Raw genomic sequence first — 6,428 nt, forward strand, 5'->3', positions numbered from 1 at the left:
TATATACTATGTCAGTGATGTTTACAGTATACTGATGATAGTGTTACAAAAATGAAGAAAATGTTGAAAAAAAGCATCAAAAAGTGATTAAAAAAAAGTGTCGAAAGCGTTAAAAGAATTGTTCATTTTCAGTTTCGACCTATGGGTTAAACAGCAGCTGCCTTTACTTGTGATTCACATACTGCAGACCCACTGCCACTCTTTCATTATCTCCTACTGTTAGGAGTATCTCATGTGCAAAAGTGAGTTACGTAGGTGGTCCTACATAAACAAATACCGCTTCCCATCTCTCATTATGTCCTTTGAAAAGACGCTTTAAGGAAAGTCAAGGAATCCAAACAACTTCTGTTTTCCTTCTGCCCTTTCTGTGTGGAAAACAAGCTCTCTTTTCACTGACTTCTAACCTCTTGTACAGCGCTGAAACAGCCTCTGTGCCAACTGTCCCATTATTACCTCACACATGTTACAATCGGGGTTATTTCTTGGTTCGCTGACGTGGATGACATCATTGGCTTTTAAATTGACATTTCTATGGGAAAATCACTTTTACCCAGATAGTATGAGGGAGAAAAAAACATGCCTGAACCACAACCTAGATAATTCCTTTTTCGCCCAACAAATCTGTTCTCATGTGTAACATAAAACAAATATATGCATGAGTAACATTTGTGAGTGAAGGACTTTCAGAGGTGATTACATAAGGTCATAAAACGTACCCTCAGACACTGGAGCTTTAAAATCAGAACATTTAGAAACACGTATGTACCGGTATGTCTGCATCGTGCTATCAGCCTTGTATTCTCCCATGTTAAATGCTGTTTGAGTAGTTTCATGTTTTCATCATGTTTCAGCTATTGCTATATATCTTTCATGAATTTCCTCTCATTGACAATTATGCTTCATAATAAACTCAGTAAAAGGAACTCACTTATGTACACCGGTTAAACACTTAGATGAGGAAATGTGTTTTTTTTAAAAAGAGGACATAAAACTGTAACAATGAAAAAACATGCCCCTATGAGTACAATGAATGACAACTCTCCGACACAAAAGCAGTGTTTTCTTTTGTGCAAAATCCGATTTGTGGTTTCCATTGCGATGTACGAGTGTGATATTTTTCCTGCCTGTGAGATCTGGTGGTTTACAAGGCATCTCGGCAGACTAAACGGAATTTAGATCCGTGTGACAATGATTTTGGCGTTGAATACCTTTTTGATTGAGCTACGGCATTTCTTTAACAACATACAAGGCGCATGAAGTACAACCCAAAGCTGGAAATGATTATCCCGTAAGCTTCACAGGCATTAATGCATGCAGTTCTGTTTTCAACAATCAGGCAATTTGCACGCCTCGTAAAATCTAGAGCACACTCAATAGCTTCTTTTTCTCTTCTTTCATCTAATCATTTTTTTGAGTGTTCAGCAATGTGTTTCTCAAAATGTTAAAAAAAAAAAAGTCTCTCAGTCTGCGATGGTTGTTTATCATTGACACAGTGTTACTGAGGACGGGACGGACACGGCCTTCTGGGGTCACACTGGAGGGGAAGGGTGAGCTCTGCAACGGGCTCCAGACAAAGATTGAGGGGCAAATAATTGACAGGTTGCCTTGGAAACCAACCAACTAATCTGCATGAAACAAATCAACAACAAAGAGATGTAGCCTGTGGAAGAAAGTAGAACTTACTGTCTTCATTTCAAGTAGAGGAGAAAGAGGTTTGCTTCTTAGATATGGTACACACTATGACTGATACACTTCAAATAAAATAGCTCAGTCATCACACAATCATAACGTAGTCATCCTTCAAAATACACATCTGTTTTTTCTGTTTTCTTTGCCCCAAAGCTAGGGCGTAGTTTCTGTCGCCCCCATGAGGAATTCTAAGTAATGACAACACAACTGTTGGCGGGTCGACATGATACAAGCCTTAAAGCGTAACTCTCACCAAAATGCAGCCTAGGGTCTTTTTGTGAATGTACCCGAGTCAAACTTTTTGTTAAAAAGCATATTTAGGACGGAAGCGCCACTTTTAATATTGACCGCCTTCTTGTTTTGGGTCAAATGGCCTTTTGAATGGGAGAGCTAGGGACACTACTATGATCGCATCAAAATCCCTATTTTTAAAACACTACAAACACTGAAAACACTGAAACCTTCACCAGGGGCTTTACACATGAACTCGAGCATTTAGAACAATGTTTGTGTACACAGAGTTTACTAAAAAGAGAGTTTTTGAATGAGCCACTTTAGCAGTTGGTATTTCACCAGTGAAAACATGTTGATGCTCTCAATGCTCGAGTTCATGTGTAGAGCCCCTGGTGATAGCCAAGTTTCAAATGTGGCATTCGGTGACATTTCCACGCAGAAACTCAATCAAAGATAATTAGCTCTTCTGAAGAGTCCATTGTGTTTTTTCAATCCTCTGTGTCCTTCTTGGTTACTAGCAACTGTGTGAAGGTGGGCATGGAGGTGGTGTGCGGTCACTTAAAGCGTCACTCTCGCCGAAATTCAGTCAAACTTTCTTTTAAAAGCCTTAATAGGATGGAAGCGCCACTTTTATTATTGACAAAATGGTGCCGCTTCATGACCAGATGTGACTTTATTACAACAGGAATGAAGTTGTGGACACGAGTGAAAGTCCCACTCAATGACCAAACACAAGCATCCCAGTGGAAATCATCAGCAACTCTCTGCTACAGAGGAACTGAGTGTTAACAGACATATTACTGTATGCCAAAGCATCTGATAGACTATAGAGTGGCTAGAGCGTTGATGTTAACAAAATGCAAACTGGTCTGATAAATTGTAATTATTGTTTTGTCAAATTAAAGGGGCATTCCACTTCTTTTACACATAATGACATAATGATCAGTTTACTCATCATTGGGAGTACCATTCAGCGCGTGAAAACAGTTACAGGGGGGATGTGTAACGAATTATCAAAACTGGCCAATGCAACCCCCTCCCCCCACCCACCAAAAAAAACTATTATACATTTTCCTTTACATGAATAAAGACATTTGTACCTTAACTTGATGCAGAAAAGGCACAAATATTTGCAGAAACATTCACCAGAATGTAGGAAATTTCGCTCAAAAAGTGGAGCTTTCAACCCCCGTCCCTTCTGTTGCTCTGGAGGGAGATCTCTGAAGTCTAAGAAAATAACCCTGATGATGGCATCAGGGTCACTGACTTCAGTTAGAGTCAGAGTTGGACTTTAAACATCAAACATTTAACACTCAAAGTATAGCATGTCTCAGCCTTTGCCTTTTTTTAACAACTGTCGCTCACAAGTTCTCCAACGTTATGGAAGAGCAAGACCAAATTGTTGGAGTACTCCTACTCCAGCTATTGTATTGAAAATATCCAAAATAGAATCAATCATGATCATGATCATGAAATTAATTATTTGAAGTTACATAACTAAAAGCTCATCTGCCAGCTGTGAGATGGGACCCATGAAACATCACCTCAATGTCCCATCCCAGTCTCTGTCCACCATGTTAAACACAGGCCAGCAAAAAGTGCAGACAACACATGTGAACGTGCTATCTGTGCCGCTCATGGGCTTCTGTCCCAATGCACAATATATATCCACGGTGCACACTCTGTGTTTGTTTAACCCTATTTTATCTGGTTTTGACCTCTGAAAATCAAAAAGGAACCTGCATGCCTGCTTAGGTTTCAAGTGTCACAAACAAACAAAGCCTTCAAGGGGAGTTTAGGGCTTTTATTCTGAAGTGTGATCAGTATGGACAGACCAAAACACCACTGCGTCTGAGAAAAGTCTTTACAAAGTTAACATGGGTTCTACACACATCAGCTTGAATTAGCATGCAACCCAGCCATGCACAAATGATCATACAAATAACAAAAGGGAAAGAGTGAATGCAGCCCCACCTGAGCTCTTTCATGTTAGCTCTTTGAGCACTGTTTAGTCACAACAAACCTTAATTTTTAAGCAGAGCGTCTGCCATGTATGGTGAACCCTTAAAGAGACAAACCAGGTTTCAGCTCCTTTACTGTGAGATGAACATTAACCACTTAAGATGTAGCACTTTCCTTCAGTTGGCAAGAAGCTGTGTGCAGCGTGAGTGCTTTTGATTTAACTTACGGCACTTGAAGGTGATGTTTTCATTTCCCTTGCACTACCATTCTGTGAGTCTATGCATATACACATGGGCACAAGCTGGTTGCACAAAACGCATGCACAGGCACACATGTGCATGCAAAGAGAAGGAAAGAAAAACTGTGTCCAGAACATGTAAATTCCTGTCTGTTTGTTAAGCTGCAGCTGCTGTGGAAGTTATGTAACCTGCTATCAATATAAATGGAGATTTAAATGCTGTAGAAAACCTAAGATGTGCATTTGAGCTTTGCGTTGCATGAAGCCACTGTGCATGAAAGCAGCTGTGCCCCCAAGATTAGAAATGACAGGGTTCAGGGAAGTTGAAGTCCAGAGACAAATAGAGAATTACGCCCACACTTTCAACTTCACTCCTCAGCAAAACAAACTAAAGGTTGTGTCCTTGAAACACAGCCTGTCAGTGGTTTCTTAAGTGCTGTAGGCCTATGCACTACCGTTTCTTTCCTGTCTGTCATGCTGAACAGAACAAGCTGTGCATGTCCTGGGAAATCAAAAAGCTTTCCTTGTTTTAACAGAAAGAATATCTCTCCTTTTCCGTTTCCATGTGATGAATGCGTGCTCAAAGCCGCCAGAAAAAGCGTTATTGATCATTAGTTCGGAATGGCTTACACACACATCCACAAATAGAAGAGGTAGGGGCATTTTTTAGCAGCGAGGAGAAACATTTCCGCCCCTTGGGGCCTTGGGTTCAACAGAGTGTGGAAGGCAGACTAGGTTTCACACTCTTCTGCTGTGCAGGGTTGAACCTCTGGTGAACTCATGTGTGGTGAAGGCAGAGCAAGGACTGATTGACTGAGCCCACCTCTTGGAGCCCCAGACAGTCCCAGACAGTCCCAGACAGTCCCAGCCAGGTTTGCTTTGGTGGTTTGCGACTCTCCCGTCTGTATTAGAGATGACAGGTTAGAGTGACACCTGCTGGAGTCTGCAGACAAAGGATTGGGCTAACATTCCTACAACATCATGCTTTCATGATTTATGATTCTTGAAGCCTAATCACACGTGTTGAATGCAGAATAATGAGATGGCACACACAGGGATTTGAAATATTAGAAATGACGTTCATCTGTAACTGAAACACCTAGGAAGTACAGAAAAAAAGCTGGCGTCAAGCCAATGTGTCACTGTCGGTGGGGGGGGGTCTGAAAATAGAAAAGGTAGGTAAGCTTTTACAGCTCAGGACAGTGTATGGGATGGCCATTACTGAGTCCTCATAACAAGGAAGTTGATAGCATGATGAATGTCTGAAATACTATGCCTCATAGCATTACTATCACAGTAATCCTCCTCTCTCTTCTCTCCTCTATCCTCTCGTCTCTCCTATCATCTCCTCTCCTCTCCTCAAACTGATCTATTCTCTATCCTTCCACAGGGCTCTCTCAGAAAATAGATCCCCGTCAACATCTGCGGCAGTGATGTGTATAATTGGCTTGCCTCGACCCTTTGGCATAGGCTCATCGTTACCGTGCCCCCAAGAGGCCTGATGGAGGAAATTCGGAGGTCCTTCGTTGACTTCACCTAGTCAGGTCGGCACTGTGTCCAGGCAGCAGTTCTCTTCTTGACTGTAGCTGAAGGGGGCCAGGGGCTGGTGGATATCCAGTCAAAAATTGCCTCATTTAGACTCCAGACTGCTCAAAGAATATTACACAACTGTGGCTCCAGCTGGCTAGATACAGCCCGACTGCTGCTGAGGATGGCTGGGCGGTTTGGCTATGACAAACAGCTTTTCCTCCTACAAACTGAGGATATGGACGTTACTATATGACCTCTTTCTGCAATTCTGTGCAGCAGGTGTTGCAGATACTAAAATGTTCTCGTGATGCAAATGAAACTCCGGGAATGTGGCTGTTTGAAGAACCGTTGTGTTTCAACAAATTTCTAAGGACTCAAACATTACAGTCTGCCAGCCCCGCATCTGTTGATATCCTAAGAGTTAATAGCGACATCACCTCAGCGAACTGTGGTAGAGAATCGGACTCTGTGTGATCAGTGGAGTAAGATTAGATTAGATTAGATTAGATAATACTTTACTCAGCCCACAATGGGGAAATTCGCTTGTGACAGCAGCAGTATTTCAACAGTGATAAGCAAACCAACAAACAGGCAAACAACAGATAATGTGCACAAAGAACTGAATGAATGTAAAGTGGCATTAAAGTAAAGTGAGGTGGTTATAATACGAAAGATATTGCAATGTAAGTAAGTTAGTGACGTGAAATTAAATTGAATAGAATAATATGTAATTAAATAATATATCTTTGTAAAGCACTGGAGAAGTCGAAGAACA

This window comes from Etheostoma spectabile, chromosome 8 (assembly GCF_008692095.1).
Source record: "Etheostoma spectabile isolate EspeVRDwgs_2016 chromosome 8, UIUC_Espe_1.0, whole genome shotgun sequence".
NCBI classification, from domain to species: Eukaryota; Metazoa; Chordata; class Actinopteri; order Perciformes; family Percidae; genus Etheostoma; species Etheostoma spectabile.